Below are 19,730 nucleotides of genomic sequence, written 5' to 3'. Positions count from 1 at the left end.
ATCTTAAGCTTGATAGAGTAAACTAGTTCTTCTCGTAACTTGCAGTTGTGAAGACAATTTCTATAATATTGGATCTGCTCAAATGAAACATCATCATGGAAACAGATGATTTATGTGAGTAGTATGAGATACTGCATAGTACTCTGCAAATTACATTGAGTTAGGAGACATACTATCTGGGCTGGAGTGATAGTTCTGTCAGCAATTTTCTCTATACTCAGTAAATTACCATTCTGAGTCCTACTTTTTCCCTTTATATAAAAAAAGGAAGCTAGATGGATTGACATTTAAAGTTGCTTCTTTTTCTAATAGTCTTTTTGTTAGTAATATCATACCATTGTGCCATACATGGGCATGGATTTAACTCTGGGTCTTGGAAGACTATGTTCTGATAAGTCCTACAAATCTGGAAAGTGTAAGCGTACAAGTTCATCAAAAGATAGCCTGTCATTAAATTATAAATTGGGCTAAGAAAAGAAGCAAATTACCAAGAAGCTGACCAATGAGTTATAAAATGTGACATTCACAACTATTTACAAAAGTTATAAGGGTTGCAATATGCAATGTAAAAATCTTCCAGTTTTAACATTCTATGTTCTGCCATCTATTATTCTTTGTTCTAAGGTGTCAATCAGTCCTATCACTATGCCCTTTAATCTAATATCCCTCGTTCTGAGATCTCCAAAGAAGTTTTCATTGGAGGTCAGTCTCTAATGAAAGTCAGAATTATCCATTCTTCATGTTGTTCTGTTTAGTATTTTTTCAATGATTTGAATAAAAAAATATAGATTACATGATTATGAAATTGCAAAAGATAATAAATTGGGAGAGGTAGCTCACATATTAAATGTCTCATGTAGGATCCAGAGATGCCAATGGGTTAAAACATGAGGACAAATCTACTACAATAAAATTTAATGGAAAGAAATGTGAAGCACTACAAAAGATGAGGGAAGTGTAGATAAGCAAATATTTGTTTAAAGAAAATCTGGAAGAGTGGCAAATGGATTGCTATTTTAAAGTGAATCAACAGTGCGATGTAGCAGGTTTTTTGGAAACTAATACAAGCTTAGATGGAGTGTAGGGTGTGTTCAGGGAAGACTAGCACCTCTGGTGTGAGGGCTGCTGAGCCCTATGAAGGGTTGCTTTCCACTTTTGGTGTCTATCTGATCTACTCAACTCTCACCAATGCTCCAAGCAGCAGCATGCACAGCTGCCACCCCCCAGCAAACCATTTCAGCAGATGTGCTATATCAGGGTGAGAGTAACCACAGGGTCTCAAATCTACCAATGAGTTAGGGGAATGTCTACCCCAAGCAAGTGAAGACTTCCCCTGGTAGAAGGAGTGGATGAGAAAATTTGTTCCAATGGACATGAAGGTGGCTGAAGCAGTCTCTGTGAAACACTTAGAACTTGGTTAGAGATTGAAGACACCAAGGTCATGCATTGCATCTAGAGCCATCACCAGTAATATTGACTCTGTCCTGCCATTGGACTGTGTTAATTCTGTAAGAGAGTGAGGCTTATGACTTCATGCAACTCTGCCTCACTTAAATCCGATCTGTGCATGAATCAAAAGGCAATACCCACATCATTTTCCATTTTTTCCTATCTCAAATTCCTGCGGTGACAGATAAGTGATGAAGCAAAGGTGTCAACACACTGAGAGCTATAATCAGAACCTTGCACACAGTTGATCCAGACCATAGGGTTATCTTACCACTGGAAGCAGCAATGGGAGTTGACAGGCCCCTAGGTGTCTGAACAGCTTTTAAGGCCTACATTCTCACCTCCGGGTGTGAAGAAAGGACTAGAAAAGGTGCCCTAAAAATTGTCTGCTGTACCCAATCCTGGCCTGTTTTCTGTAGCAGATGGTAATCCCACCCTGCAGTTGAAACACACACACAAAAAATGTACAAAGACTCCTGCAAAAATGATCTCACTTACCATTGGTACATAGAATGTGTGCACATGTAAAGACAACACAAAATCCAGCAGACCTGAAAGACAAACAGTATTTGTTGTGAGAGAACTCAGCATGTATTGCAACCAAAAAGCAACCCTGAGTGAAACAATGCTGGCAAATGAAGGCCAGCTCAGTGAAGTCAAAACTGGATACACATTTTTCTGGAGTGGCCACAGTGAAAGAGAGCAGCATGAAGCTGGTGTAGGTTTTGCAATCAAAACTAATCTAGTCAACAAGCTTGTATGCTTACCAAAAGGAGTGAATGACAGGGTCATGACAATGTGATTGTCACTTTCAGGAAAGTGCCATGCCACCACCATCAGTGCCTATGCTCCTACCAGGATGAACCCTGATGGGGTCAAAGAAAAAATTTACGATTAGCTAGAGACCCTTATCATCAATGTGCCGGAAGAGAAAAACCTTATCATGCTGGGTTACTTTAATGTTAAAGTAGGCACAGACTATCAGACATGACAGGGAGTCCTTAGGAAGAATGGAGTTGGAAACAGCAACAGCAATGGTCACTTACTACTGACAACTTGTGCATCTCAAGACCTCATCACCAACACTGTCTTCCATTTACCTAAACACAATAAAACTTTGTGGATGCACCTTTGCATCAAACATTGACTTTTAATATTCTATGTCATTGAAAGGAAGAGAGACAGATAAGATATGAGAGTGATGAAGGCAATGTGTAGTGCAGAGTGCTAGACCAAACATAGCTACCCTCTCCAAGCTAAATATTCATATTCAACAAAAGTGAGGGCCCCAATGTGAAATGACTAACAGAAGAATTAATGTCAATAAATTAGAGCACTTCCCTGAGCAGGGAACAATGTATGCTAACTCGAGGAGAAAGCTGAGCCAACACACAATTGACAAGAGTGGAGCTGAAAAAGAGTGGGCAGTTTTCAGACATTTCATGTACAACACTGTATTTGTTTATCTGGACCAGAACACTCAGTAACATCAAGATTGGTTTGATGAAAATAATGGGGAAATTCAGAAACTGCTAAAGGAAAAATGAGAACTCCACAGGGTCTACCAGCAGGATAGTCCATCTGTCTCTAAGAAGGCACCATTTAACTCCATCAAAACTAAAGTGCAAGTGAAGCTTAGAGAAGTGCATGATTCTTGGTTCAGTAAGAAGGCACATGAAATTCAGTTTTATGCTGATTATAATAATAAAAGCTCTTTTATGGTGCCCTGAAGGTATTTATGGGCAAAAGATCCATGGTAAGTCTCAACTGAACTGATAGAGCCACATTGATTAATGATAAGGACATGATCCTGGAGAGATGGAATGAATGTTTCCATTGTATTCTCAACAGACCATCATCAATCAATACTGAAGTCATTGACTGTTTATCTCAGGTTGAAGTCAATCCCTCTCTAGTCAAATTTCCAATTGAGGAAGAGGTTTTGAGTGCCATTAGGCTCCTCTCCTGTGGCAAAGCACTTGGTGTTAATTTTATTCCAGCTGAGCTTTATGAGGTGAGGGTGGTCCATTGCTCATACAAAAGTTGACTAAAATTTTCTGGGTTATATGACAAGAGAAAGTTATCCCCAGGAGTTCAAGGATATCTCCATTTTCCATCTCTATAAAGGGAAAATAAATAGATTGTACTTTGACAATCACAGAGGTGTTCCTCTCTTAGTCATTGCTGGAAAGATTTTTGCCAGCATCCTCCTTAATAGGCTGATCCTTGGCCTAGAAGACAGTCATCTATTTGAGAGCCAGTGTGGCTTCAGGAAGTGCTAAGGGATGATCAATATGGTGTTTGCTATCTGACAACTCAAGGTGAAATGCCAAGAGCAGAACAGAGGTATGCAAAAAACATTTGTAGATCTTACAAAGCCTTTAATACCATCAGTCGTGAGGGCTTATGGAAATTATGTAAAACATTTGGATGCCCAGAGAAGTTCATCAGTATTGTATGTCAATTTAATGATGGCATGCTTGCCCGGGTTCTGGGTAATGGATAATGATCTTATACTGGCCCTGTCACCAATGGAGTGAAGCAAGGCTGTGTGCTTTTCAGCATGGTATTTTCTGCAATGTTGTCAGATGCTTTCAATGAGGATGAACACAGCATCAAGGTTAGCTACCACGCTAATGATACATTATTTAACTTGAAAAAGCTACGAGCCAAGACAAAAGTAGAGGGGGAGTTGGTACATGATTTTTTTATTTGCAGATGGTTATGCACTCAATACTGCCTGTGAAACTGAGATGCAACAGAGCATGGATCAATTCACAGATGTTTGTGTTAATTTTGGCCTAACAATTAACACCAAGAAAACACAGGTGTTTCACAAGTCAGAACCATAACATCCTTACATGGAACAATTGGTTACTACAAATGGAGAAGATTTGAATGTTGTAGGTAAGTTCACTTACCTTGGCAATATACTTTTCAGGGATGCACACACTGATAATGAGGTTAACATACATACTACCAGAGCTAGCTCAAGTGTTTGGGTGTCTCCGAAGGAAAATGTGGGAGAGAAGGGGTATCAGACTGACTACCAAGCTGAAGGTCTACAGAGCTGTTATGCTGGCCCCATTGCTGCATGCCTGGGAAATCTGGCCAGTATACCAGTGTTATGCCAGGAAACAGAATCACTTCCATTTGAATTGCCACAGGAAGATTCTGAAGATCACTTGGCAAGATAAGATACTGGTCCTTTCTCAACCTAAACTGCCAAGCATTCAAACTCTACTGCAAAGAGTGCAACTCAAATGGGCTGGATACATTGTTTGAATGCCAAACATATGCTTCCCTAAAAGACTATTTTATAGAGAACTCACAAAAGGCAGGGACTTATGTGGGGGTCAAAAGCAATATAAGGATACTTTTAAGTTCTCTCCAAAAAACTTTTGAATTAATTGCATGACATAGGAGATGCTGGCACAGTACTATCCAGCATGGCCTGCCCACATCAAAGAAGGCATTGTGAATGTGCAAATTTAGAGAATCCATTGCAAATGTTCACATGAACTGTTTGTGCCCAACCTATGTGAGAGCCTTCTGAGATCATATTGGTCTGATCAGCTACAGCTGGACACATTATAACTTGACTCTAACATAGTGAAATCATTAAGTCCTCTTCGAGAATTAAGAACAACAACCAACCAACAATCTTTGGCTAAATAAAGAGAGGAGTAATGTCTAGTAAGATGATGATAACACTGTATTCTACCCTAGCCAGACCAAGTCTGTAGGACTTCATCTAATTCTTATGGACACACATTTAAAAACTTATGATTGAGCTGGACATGGTTAAGGGGAAGGGAAAAAAGATATTGGGAGACTTTGAAATAATGTCATATTAATATTATGTGAATGAAGTGGCATTTTGTTTAGTCTGAGATGAGGAGACATCATCATCATCAACTTCATCACTATCAATATTGTACCTTGTAAACTCTCATCTGGTCCTCAGTATAGCACTGGGAGGTAAGGAAGAAATTATAATGCTTTACAGTTTAAAAAAAATCACCTCATGTGCTTCACAATAAAATTATGAGGAATTAAGTGGAGGGGTGAGATTATACAACATTTTTTATAGACTATGGCTCAGAAAGGTGAAGGAACATGGGTCAGTCATCAATAATAAGTGGCAAAGCCAGGACCAGAAACAAGGATGCAGATCTAATGTAGGCACACTACTCTATTCTTGGCAGAACAATAAGTTGATTCTGGGAAACAGTTTGGCATTATGCCAATAAATAGCTAAAATATTCAGACCTTTGACACAGAGATTCCATTGTTAGCCATAAGTCCCAAGAATGCCATTCACAAAATGGAAGTCTCCATGTAAAACAAAATACTGATAGCAGCACTGTCAATTGGCAATAAAAATATGGAAACAAAAGAAACGCCTATAGATTGGAGGAGGGAGAGATAAACTAATTGTGGTACATGAATATAATTGCATATTACTGTGTTGTAACAACTGATGAACATCAACACAGTGAAGTATGGGAAGACTTCCATGAACTGATGCAAAGTCGTCAGGAAAACAACAAACACAATGACTACAATGTAAATGGAAAGATCAATGATCACAAAACAATTGAAACTATTGCTAAATTTAAAAGAACATGCATGGTCCCAAGGAAAAAAATGAGAGCAGACACTTCCCTAGGCTCCTTTTCTGAAATGGAGTTCTACAAGTGTAGAAAATTGCATAAAATATAAAAATATTTGATATGTTGATTGGTTTTTAATTTTCTTTAGTTTTTTTTTCTTTTTTTATTTCTGTAAATTTTTCATTATAAAGATGGCTCTCAAAGAAAGAGGAGGGAAGGGATACAGAGGGAATCTAGCCAATGTAAAAACAAGGATACAAGGAAACATTAAAAAAAAAAACAAACAGGAAAGTTGAAGGAATTGTAAAGGCTAGTATGGAAGACCACAGTTTGATTATGTTGATTTTGATATGATGATGAGATTTAATAGTAGCCAACAAACAGAATCATGGGAATGGTTAGTCATTGAGTAGAATATACTAATTCAGGAACATAAATATAAGGTATTCTTAACTTTTTTGTTTGTTTGTTTCATGGATCCACTTTTTTTAATATTCTAGTGCCAAAAATCAGACCACTTCTCAAGATAATGTCATTAAATGAATAAAATAAAATATATGGGGTTACAGAGAAGTTAATTAAAATATGTTTATTAAAATAAATATATTTTAATATTACAGCCCTAGGTTTAGAAGACATAACACAACTTATTCAGAGCCTATTTCCATTGTTTCTAGGTTTCTTACACATTACTCTTCTCCAAATCCTCTGCAATCCAGCCATATTATCTAATACTTGATGTTCTATGCACACTGGATGTTCCATCTCCCATTTCTTACCTTTTCACTGGTTGTCCTCTACTCCTAGAATGTAACGTTTCCTCTGCTTCACCTCATTGGTGCCCTTCAAGACTCAGCTTCATTACCTCTTTCTGTTTAAAAGCTTTTTTCATTCCCTATACAGTAGTGACCACCCAAATAATCTTGTATTCATTTTGTATATATCATGCATTCATATACTTATATACACATGCATGTACATACATATGTACATACATACATGCACTGACATATGTACATACATACATGTACTGCACATGCATGTATCTGTGTGCATTGTATACACATGACTAGCAATATATGTGTGCACATGTATTTGTCTTTGTATCCCCTGTAATTAGCACAGTGTGGAACTTAACAGGTTCTTAATAAATCCTTGGTGAATTATTAAATGAAATCAAGGAAGTTATAAAGCAAGAAAAGGGCTTGGGGTAGAGCTTGAGGGTCAGTGACTTATAGGATTTATGTAATTGGCTAGCAAAAGACTTATTGTGCAAAAGTTACTAGGCAATACACTCAGCTTTTGACAAAGCAGTAGGATGAAGACCTTTGTGAGTTTTATGCGGAGAAAAGTCAGTGCTCCCTGTTTTTATGGAAATGAAGCTTGGCATATATATATATACATATCCATGAGTCCACATTTACCCAGTAATACCTCATGTGTACATACCCAAATTTCTAGTCCTCTCTGACAAAAGTTATTTTCTTTGACTCCCCTGATTGGTGTTCATTTCCATTTCCTCAGGGCCATGTTTCTAGTGCCCCTCGCATCCATATTGGTGCACAATTAAAAGGATCACCCTGCACAGAACAGCACACAAAAGCACAGACTTTGTACTCTCTTACTTTTAGTTAGGTTCACTTTATGGGTGCCATCTCTGATTCTCCACATTTTGATATCCACTTTGAACTTTTTCTTTCTTTAATTTTTGAGGAGACAAGATGCTATCTTTGATCTCTGCTTCTGATTGTACACCTTGAAGAGTTTGGACATGAAAATTAGTTGAGGGAACAAAAGAGAGAACAGAAGATTGAGGGCATGACAAAGGAGGTACCAGCCCTTCTAGGTCTGGTAGTTTATCATTTATTATACACACATCATTCAATCGACATTTATGAAACAACTAAAATATGCCAGAAACTGTGCTAAGTGTTGGGCCCTGTGCTAAGGTACACACGGTATCCTTCCCTGAAAATGTGACTAGCAGATGGCTGTTAATTTATATCAATATAACTCAATAGGATAGGAAGCCAGCAACTTATAAAATTCAGGTTTGCAAAATATATGTGTGGGTATATATTTATACATACTATTAAACATTTAACAGGCATAAAAATGTCACACTATGAATTTATATGTGTGTATATGCTATCTTATCCAAACATCTTTGTCTTGTCTTGAAATCTCCTTTATAGGTATATACTTTTGTAAATATATATCTATCTCTATTTCTATCTCTACCTATCTCTGCTTATTGGACTATAAATAAGTGCTACTTCTATTTCTCAATTTTATTCACTTGCTCCTTAAAAGTTTTGAAGTATATTTATATGCATAAGTATATATTATATTTGTGGATAATACAAAATTACATTTATTTTTCATATGCTATAAATGCATATATAAACTCCTTAATGTCATGGACTATTTTTTTTCTTTTTCTTTCCTTATCTTCAATGACTAAGACATAGTAAGTACTTAATGCAGGCTTATTGATTGAATCATTTGTTCATCTTTGTCTTATCCTATGACTGAGTGTCAATTATAGCACAGATAAGTACTTAAGTTACTTGGCAAGCACATATTCAAATATGATCTAGTCACATATAATGTGACTCCAGCATTCCTGGATAGGTTGACATACCTTAGGCATGCATCATTACTGGTCCTGTCTCTTCCCATCAGGATGTGAAATCATACACTCTGCACACACCTATAAACATAGTCACTCATTTGTATGATAATTTTCACCCCCTAAGAGATGTAAATGGAAAATAAGCCAGTGACAAAGACTGAGAGTGGTTAGAACCAGGAGAGCAGTTTCACAGAAGCAACGGAGGAGAAAAAGTTATGATCAAATAATTTAATGTTGCATATAAATCAATGCAGGTATGGAAAAAATACTGGACTTAGTAAAGAACTTACTGTTCACTTTGGGAGGAAGCAGTTTCAACAGAATGTTGGGTTTGGAATATTGATTGCAAAGGGATGAAAAGATGAAATGGAAGCAGTGTATGGTGGAAATAATCATTTCTCTGTGTGTGATCCTTTGATGTTCCTTAGATTCCATTTTTAAACCTAGGGTCCATCTTGTAACTTTGACTCATGATACAGTTTTCATTATAAAAACTTACTAGCTGGCTTCCTGAAGCCTAGCATCTTGATCTCCACTGGTTGTGTATTCTCATAAGTGATCATCCCCTATCCTTTCTCTTAGTATAAGACCATCACTATTAAGGTGGTCAGAAGGTCAGAAGATTGAGTAGTCCCTCTTTGCTTACCCTGTATTTGGAAATAATCCCCCAACATGCCAATATTTGGAGTAACATCACCGCAGAACCCAATGAAAACCCCAGTTAAATCATTAATCTGGGGAGTATTCATTCTCATTTCCTTGCTTTCGTGGTTGTCTCCCACCCTTGGCTGATGCCTAGAGATCAGCTCTTTCATTTGATTGCTGCTACCCAATTTCCTGAATGGGATCCTCCTCCCAGGTATTCCTAGGCATTCCTTCTTTCTCCCCTTTCCTATTCTTTTTTAATAAGCTTCACTGCTTGCACCACTGGTTTCTGGCCCTAATTACATCTACAACCAGACTCTGGTAGTGGGAAATGTTAGTGCAAAGCCTCCTATATGTGACTTTTGAAGCCATTCTTTCCAATCAGAACCTAGCTGAACTTCTTAAATGGGTAATAGGACCACTCCTGGACAACCAGTATCTCCCTTTAGCTCATAAGTAACTGACGAGGGCTAGGACTAGAACACTTGGCAGCATCACCTTACCCAGAACAAAAAGGTATATCTAAAAAGAGAAAAGTTTGTTGCAGATGTGTAGGAGATTGATCAAAGATGGATTTTTTTTAAAGACTGGTTCAAAATATGATCACAAGGGCAGGTAATGAAGGCAAAGTATAAAATAATTATGTGGTTCCATAAGAAAAGTATCAGGAGCATTAAAAGTGAAAACACATTTAGGCAGCTGATGAAAGGAGGAAAAAAAAAACAGTTTCTGTAATGAAGGCTTTGTTCCTGAGTTCCCTCCCTTGAATGGCTCCTCCACTAGGAGTAGGAAAGCCACACTGTTGTTGACATCTCTGTGCTTAGAGGTTCCCTCAGTCAGAACACATGAATGAAAAGAAATCATTCCTCCCAGCCTAACCAGTCCCCCTATACCTTAATCTTCTATGAGGAAATTTTTGTGTATCTCCTCTCTTTTACAGTGTGTGTGTGTGTGTGTGTGTGTGTGTGTGTGTGTGTACATTTCTCCAAAAGTTATAGTGACTACCTATGCATTAACAGTCATTATTATGGTATCAATGGGCCAATAAGAACCCAGGGTGTGATGAATTTTTGCCTACTTAAGAAGATATCAATGCTAAAACAAAGGTTTCATTCACCTTAACTTTTCTAGTAAGTAACCCTCAACAAAGGAATCTTACAGGAGAGCCTCTTCATTCTTCACAGCAAGTAGAAATAAGGTGTGTATTATGGGAGTGGAAAGTGGGGACAGGAAAAAAACTAAGATTATCAAAGGGTAGAGAGAGAGTGTCTAAAAAAACAGTTGAGAGATGTTTTCAGAAGCTTTACTAGTTTGCTTTAGTGTCTCTATAGAGTAATTGAATAGGTTCTATATTAAGTCATATAGGCCTATGAGATAGCTAATATTGCAAAGAAAGACAAAGAAATAGAGAAAGACAGAGAGACAAAAGTGAGATGACAAACAGTATGTAAGCTATTTTATATGCCTACATAGTCTACATGGGCATATATGTGGATATAAACACGCATACATATGCTACTGAAGCAAGATATGTATGTATAAAATATACACATGCATATGTATATATACACACATATATAGAATGTGTATATATGCATGTATATAAATAACATGATGAATATACTTGTATGTATATGTATATATAGATATGTAGGTGTGTATATCCATATATATAGTTGTATATATTACATTTACATACACTCATCTATATATACACATTGTGTGTACATACACACACATATATATTATACACACACACACACACACACACACACACACACACACATATATATATATATATATATATATATATATATATACACACACATATAACACATCAAGTAGCCTTTATAGACCTACATAGTAACATCCCTATTACTGTGGATACTGTGGAGGGCACAAGAAGACTGTTTCCAAGATAAAACATAAAAACCCCTGTTTTTCATTCAAAGTCCTTCATAACCTAACAACTTCTTCATATACACACACACTTTTCTGGTCTTTTAAAACTTTACATCTCTCCATGTACCCTGGGATTCAGTGATACCTGCATTCTTTCAGTTCCTCAAAGAAGACATTCCAAGACTTACATGAACTAATGCTGAGTAAAGTGAGCAGAATCAGGAGAATATTGTATACAGTAACAGCAACACTATGTGATAATCAACTTTGATAGACTTAGTTCTTCTCAGTAATGCAATGATCTAAGACAATTTCAAAAGACTCATGATGGAAAATGCTATCCACATTCAGAGAGAAAACTATGAAGTCTGAATGCAGATTGAAGCATACTATTTTTTCTTTTGTTGTTGTTGTTGTTTTTCCTTTCACGTGGTTTTTTCTTTTGGTTCTGATTATTTTTACAGCATGACTAATGTGGATATATGTTTAACATGATTACACATGTATAGTATATATCAGATTGCATGCCATCTTAGGGAGGAGGGAAGGGGAAAGAGGGGGAAAATTTTAGAACTCAAAATCTTATAAAAGTGAATGTTAAAAACTAAAAATAAATAAATTTTAAAAATTAAAAAAAGAAGACATCCATTCTCCATCTGCAGGTATTTTCATTGATTATTCCCCATACCTGGAATGCTCTTACTATATCTGCTTACAGAATTCCTTGGCTTCCTTCAAGTCCCAGCTAAAATTCCACCTTCCTCAGGAGGTCTTTCCCAACACCCCCTCATTCTAGAGTCTCCCTTCTGTTGATTATTTCCAGTTTTATGCAGAGTATTTGTATATATTTAGCTTGTTTGCATGTTGTGTCCCTCATTAGCTATGAATAATATGATAGTACTGACTATATTTTCTTTTTATTCATATACCTTCAGCACAATGACTGGCATAATGTAGGAACTCAAATGTTTATTGACTGCATTCATACACTTTTATTATATACATATATATATGCATATACAGATGTATTCTCATTTTAAATACTTTTCTATACTTTTAACAGTGTATAACGTGTAATCTCTGATGTCAGAGGATCAGGGTTTAAGTCCCCCCCACCCTCCCCTGTCATACATATCTTCAGTGCTTGCTATGTGTGTGACTTGAGACAAATACCTTGAGCAAGCTGAACATCAGTTTCATCATATGTAAAATGAAGCAGATGGACTAGATTGCCGCTGAGGTTGGCTCCACCTCTAAATCTACAATCCATTTTTAAGGAACTGTGACTTTAAGATGTGTCTAGTTTAGCTGCTGAAAATGATGGAAAAAGTATTTTCTGGTAACAAAAAAGAAACACATCAACTTATGAATAATTTAAAATGATGTCTATTTCATAGGTGAAGACTTTGGTGGCTGAAAGAGGTGGAAAAAGACCTTTAGTTTAATAAAAACTGATAAAATTGAAGTACAATGAAACAGTTGTCAGATGGGAACTGAGCAGTTTGGTTGCCACAAGGGGCAAAAAAGAGAGAATTTTGCATATATATACATACATATATATATAATATATATAATATATATGTATACACATACACACATATATGTACATGCAAAGGCTTAAATCACCTTATAAAGAATGTAAAATAATGTCCCTTTCCCAGATGAATAGTTTAGTGACTAAAAGGAGCAGAGAAATGTTTAATTTATTAAAATCATAAAATATAAGCATTAAGAAACACAGTTTTCAGACACTCACAATGTCAAGGATGAATTTGATGCCTGGGGAAGGGCTGAGACAGGGCTGTCTAGTGTTCCCTCAGATTATTTGCATATGACAGCTTTTTAGCCTTAGGTTAAAAGTCACAAAATGGTAAGTCAAATAACTATTTAAAGACTATAAAATGATTAAACAAGAACTATTGGTTTTTATAACTTACAGATGGGGGAGAGAGAGACTGTTCATTTGTTTTTCAAAACTCACTGTATAAACATGAGTCTCTTCCTCCAGGGTGGTACTGCTTTAAGTAATTGAAAGTTAAGGTGAAGAACCTGACTAAGTAGGTCAGGAACTAACAGGAGAGTGAAGACTGAGCAGAAAGTAAAATAACCAGCATTGTGAGAGCTGTATACAGAAAGCAGCAGCCAAGCAGTCAGGTAACAAGAAGGCTTACTGCCTTCTTGCTGCTTGGGGCTAATTTGCTTAGGAAAGAATGATTCTCTTTGGAAGAAAGCTATTTCTCTTTAGCAACATCTACAGCAGGAGAGAGCTGAAATCTCTTAGAGATGCTTGCAACTCTCTTCTCTCTTCTCCGGTATGAGATGAAACAGCAGAGAAAGAAAATAGAAGCTTTGCTGCTGATTTACTCTTGGATTGGTGAATGGAATACCTGATTGGAAGAAATAGCCTCCTACTGAGTAAAGAGTTATCTGGGCTGACAATTTGCCTTAAAAGTCCCTGGACCTCAGTTCAATCCCAGCTGTTCTACTCACTACCTGTGTAATTTGGGGTTGTCACATCACTCCCTTGTTTCTTAGTTCTTTGGATGTAAAACAAAAATGCTGGGTTCAATGAATGATTTCTTATATTGTCTGCATCTCAACTCTAATGGCCATTGGTGAATTCCTCTAAAACATTTCATTTGTCTTTTCTTCCTTTAATGTATCTTGGGGTTGGAAGGTACATCAATTTGTTGCCTACTGACTGAAAAATTTTCTTTTGTTATGAACTTAACTCTCTGAAGATTTGAAAGATGAAATCTAGATTTACTGTTCTAGGATTTGGAGAACAAGCTTACATTTACATTCTCTAGTTCTTCAAAGCTTTTGAAAGACTATGACCATGCCCGGGTCAATTTCCCCCTTTTCTCAGGAATGAAAAATCTGTCATTTTTGTCTTTCTGATATTTTTGAAACCAAATACCAATCAGCAGTTGGAGAGGCCAGTAAAGGTAATTGCATGCACATATCATGGTAGAAGTGTTCTTTCTCCGTCTTCCTTTTTAGAGCTGTTAGAATCTCCTGGTGATGATAGAATGCTGATAGAATCATCTTAAAAGAAGTAGAATGATGTCATAGCAAGACCACAGACCTTGAAGTCAGAAGGTATGGGTTTGAGTCTTGACTGTGACAGTTATTAGAAATGTCACTTCTCTTCTATGAACCTCCATTTCCTCATCTATAGATTGTATATGATGATAAATATATCCTGAGAATGTTGTGAGCATACTTTTTTATAAACAAATTAATATATAACTACTATGATTTTTTAGCAATAGTACTAACCTTTCAGGGTTGAAAACAGTGAGAAACAGATAAGAGAAACTCTAGTAGACAGGGAAGTTGCTAGAGAGAAGGAACCGAGTCATAAGTGTGTTCAGAAAATTACAACAATAACAAAACAAGAACAATAGCCAATATTCAGTAGCTCACCAGAAAAATAAAAAAGACAAAAACAAAAACAAAACAAAACAAAATAAAACAAAAAACTTAAAGATTCCAGTCCAACTCTCAACCATGTCATGGTACTTATACCCTTAACTGACTCCATTTTCATGCCCCCTTTTCAACTCTAACTTACATATCTAGTCAATCCTCAATGTTGTTTAACTTTTGGGCCTTGAAATATTTGAATAATTTTATTAGCAAGCTCATTTTTACTTTCTCATTGGCAACTCTGCACATTTATAGCTATGTGCAATAGAGAAAAAAATGAGGGATGCTATATGCAAATTTTTGGAGCAGCTGGTACCCTACTAGGTACTTTACTGGTCTTGTTCACCCAACTGTTCACCCCATGCTCTGTGCATTCATTGCATGTTTTCATTGTTTGCCTTTAAAATTCAAGTTTTATATTGCAATTATGCCCCCCAAATATACAGCATGTTCTTTGGATTCTAAGCCCAAGTGTGCAAGTCAGTGATGCAGCTTAGTAAGAAAATAGAGGTGTTAGATAAAACTTCCTTCCAGAATGTCTGTAGCTACTGTCAGCTAGGAGACCCTTAAGGATCTCAAATCGTGCAGGAAGCAAATGTCTTTAATGGATTATTTCAAGCTGGTGTGCCCTTCATGGTCTTTAACACCATCCACCAGCAGTGGATGATAGAGTGTCAGCGGTAATGTTGAGATCTCTCCAGTCTTGAGGTCTTCTGACAGCAACAACTAAAGTCCCAGCAACCTTTCCCTTGATTTTCAGAGGGCAGCCAAGGTAGAGAGGTTTACTGCAGTATAGCATACAGCACAATGCCCTCATACCATCATCTGCCACAACGGAAGGCAAGATTAAGGTTAAAAAATGTTTTGGTTTTAAGAATATTATTTGCAGTATATTACTTATGGTACTATCTATTTCACATGTTATGAAAGGTGAATATCATGTGATATCAATTTTGAGATAGCACAAAAGGTCAAAGAATTCCAAGGAATTATTAGTGAGAAAAATGTTTGGTATGTTACCAATTTTATTTTGTATGGTGTATTTTATGGGTTATTTCATGTTTACTGTGTTAGAAAAAGTGTATATTATCAGAATTAATATTTTGTTTTAAATAATTACATGTAGAAACATATTTTTCAGCAATTTATACTGAAAGATTACAGTTTTAGGTGGCCATGGGAACCTAACCCCCATTTCCCTTAGGTTAAATGTATCAACATTTGCATTTTTATATTTGAGCCATTTTCTAGGAATGATAATCCCGTGAAAATTGAGGACTGACTATAATATATGTTTGTGTATACTATACACACATACATACATATGTATGTATGTGGCATATATGTATTATATGTATATGTTTCCATATATATCTATTTATACACATATATGTGTATGTATAGTTGCCCCTCTGTATGTATGTATGTAATCCCCCCTCATTAAAATGTGAACTCCTGGAAGATAAGGATGGTCTTGCATGCTTGTATTAGTATCCCCAGGATTTAACACAGGCCTGTGATAAGAGAATTTTTAATTAAGTAATTTATTTATTTATTTTTAGTTTTCAACATTTACTTTTATAATTTTTTGAGGTCTAAATTTTCCCCTTCCCTTCCCTCCCCCCTCCCCAAGATAGCATGCAATCTAATGTAGGCTATACAGGTACAATCATATTAAACATATTTCCACATTAGTCATGTTATGAAAGAAGAATCAGAACAAATGGGGAAAACCACAAAAAAGAAAAAAGAGGACAGAAAGAGTGAGAGAATGGTATGCTTCAATCTGCATTCAGACACCATAGTTCTTTCTCTGGATGTAGAAAGCATTTTTCATCATGAGTCTTTTGGAATTACCTTAGATCATGTCATTGCTGAGAAGAGCTAAGTCTATCAAAGTCGGTCATCACACAAGTGTACTATTACTGTGTACAATGTTCTCCTGGTTCTGCTTACTTTAGTCAGCATCAGTTTATGCAAATCTTTCCAGGTTTTTCTGAAATCCACCTGCTCATCATTTCTTTGGAACAATAGTATTCCATTATATAAGATAAATTCTTTTTTTTTTTTTTTTTTGGTTAGGCAATGGTGTTAAGTGACTTGCCCAGGGTCACACAGCTAAGCTAGTAAGTGTTATGTGTCTGAGGTCAGATTGGAACTCAGGTCCTCCTGAGTCTAGGGCTGGTTCTCTATCCACTGCGCCACCTAGCTGTCCCTATAAATTCTTAATAAATGCCTTTTGCCACTTTCTTCTCTCTATCCCTCACTGGTGGAGGTTATCCTTGTAGCAACCATTGGCATGAGAATTTGTACATAACCCTCATTTAATAAATGTTTTTGAGTTGACCACTGGGTTAAGTGAAAGAGAATTCTAAGACAAAAGACAACTGATATCTTTCAGAGCAAACATGTAGGTGTTGATTGACCTAAGTAGGAACTTTTTATTTTTGTTGTGTTTTTGTATTTCTTTCCTAGGCCTTTTGAATCCATTTCATAGTCATCCTGACTTGTTTTCTCCACACTAGATAGGAGTTCCTCTTTCTCACTCATTTGTTCAAAGAGAGACTGAGTGATTCTATTTTCTCTCTCTCTCTCTCTCTCTCTCTCTCTCTCTCTCTCTCTCTCTCTCAGACTTGTTGGTACTAAGTAGGTCAATGGTTATTTGGAGAGGTGGTAGATGAGACTCCCAAAGGGTGGGTAAGAAAGTGGACTTAAGACAGGGAAATGTAAACTGTTTTCTTTAATCATTTGCTCTCTCTTTCTTCCACTGAGTTCCTCCTCTCAGGTTTCATTTTACACTGTAGCATGGGACAGTGGAGAGGGTGCTAGATTTGGACTCAGAGGACCTGGAGTTCAAAACTCTGTTCTATCCCTTCCTGCCTATGTGTCTTTAGGATCAAGGAATTTTTCTGGATGTCATTTTCTTCATTTGTAAAATAAGAGGGCTGCTTTATATGGATTGTAATATTCATTCTAGCTGTTAAACTATGATCCCATGGTTCTGAAAGCTATGCCCCCTAAATAAAAACAAATTCTAGACAGCTTGTACAGAACTAGAAAAACTGCAAATATGGGTTCAGTGGTAGATAATGTCTGTCATTCAAGGAAAATTCTAATTAAGTGCAGAGAGGTTCATCAGTAAAGGTTAGGAAGGTTGGCTACAATGTGATGTATGTCTTCCTCCAAATAAAACATGATACTGTCCAGCATTGTATAGAATTATTCTTATCTCAGTTGGTGGGTATATGATGATGTATCTTTAAAATATCTTTTAAAAATTATGGGATACATACATACATACATATGTATATACATGTGTATATATGTATGTGTATCATATAGAATGTTGACTTTTTGGAAATGTCATTATTATCGGTTTCTAGTTTGTGTCTTCAAGAAATTACTATTTTTATTCATGTATAATTTTAGGGGATTCTTGTTCAGATATGATTCAGATAAGGTGAAATCTTAAGGTCCCTCCCCATTCTGAGATCTTATAATACTGTGTAACATGTATTTCATAAACATTAAGTACTCTCTTAAAATAATGTATAAGCATTTCAAAATGTCCCTATTAAGCTATAGATTCCATTGTCCAGTGATGTCAAACCAGATGACTGTCTTTTTTTTTTTTTGGTGAGAAAATCAGGGTTAAGTGACTTGGCCAGGATCACACAGCTAGTAAGTGTCAAGTGTCTGGTCTGAGGCCAGATTTGAACTCAGGTCCTCCTAACTCCAGATCCAGAGCTCTATCCACTGTGCCACCTACCTGCCTCCCAGATGACTATGTAAGGCCTTGAAAAGTGAGATTCTATTATGCCCTGACTCCAGGTGATATTCTGTAGCTTTATGTTTTTAAAAACATTTTTGTCTTTTAGGACTTTTTTTTATTCAGCATTCAAAAAGTTATTTACACAGAAGAGATTGTTTTCTATACAGTTTTATTGTGTCATGTGGTTTGTTTAAGGCCATATACAATATTATTTTCATTATTATTTAATATTCAATTTAATTTGCCTTAGAAAATCATTCACACAGGTTATTTTCATTGAGAAGAAATTTTTAGAAAGACAACAACATTGACCAAAAAAGGTGGGAAAGAAACTAATTATTCTTTCCTCAATTATGAGATAGTTGCCATAAATTTCTCTTCTATAGTATGAATAACAATTTTGGTGTGACCCATTTGTGGTCTAAATGTGTTGAAGAAATAGTCAGCTTGGTCCATGAACATCTTAGATTATTAAGTACTAGCTACCTAATTGTTCTTGGACCTTCCTTTGAAAGATGTTGCTTTTGCTGATCAGCAGAGATTGTAATGGCATCATGAGATGAGAACTGGAAAGTCCAGAGTCATGAATTTTAGTCCTTAATCTTCCACTTGGTAGATGTATGACCTTAGTCAAGACCCTTTCACCTCCATGTACCCCAGTTTCTATATTTTGGGGGAATTATAATACTTACACTACCTCCTTTATAACATTGATTCAAAGACTGTAAGGCACTATAATATAAAAGTAATATAGAAATTATATATATGTATATATGCACATGCAATCTATAAATTATAAACATGACATGGCATGGCATGTCATATTTTATATCATTATGTTATATATTACATGCTATGTTATAGCCATGTGTTATACATGTTATGTGTTATGTCATATACTGTTTTTTTCTGTTAATGTTAAATTACATTACATTATTATTGTTGTTGTGTTCAGAGAAATCATCACCAAGAGTGGTGACAAAGAAGATGAGACAAAAATCTGTGATTTAATGGATATAGGAAGCTTTCCGTGTGAAAATTTTCTCCATAGTACAGATTAGTTGCTTGTCTGTAACTTACAGTCTAAGGGAATTTCAAAGATCACTGAGCCATAGTCACAGAGGCAGTATTCATCAAAAGTTGGATATGAACCTAGATCTCCTTGACTCCATAGCTTAATATCCTCTACCCAATAGGCAATATTGCTTCTTGGCAAAATAGGTAGATAGATAGATAGATAGATAGATAGATAGATAGATAGATAGATAGATAGATAGAT

Source organism: Vombatus ursinus, unplaced genomic scaffold, assembly GCF_900497805.2.
Source record: "Vombatus ursinus unplaced genomic scaffold, bare-nosed wombat genome assembly UNPS02014864.1, whole genome shotgun sequence".
Classification (NCBI taxonomy): domain Eukaryota; kingdom Metazoa; phylum Chordata; class Mammalia; order Diprotodontia; family Vombatidae; genus Vombatus; species Vombatus ursinus.
This window is presented reverse-complemented; position numbering follows the sequence as displayed.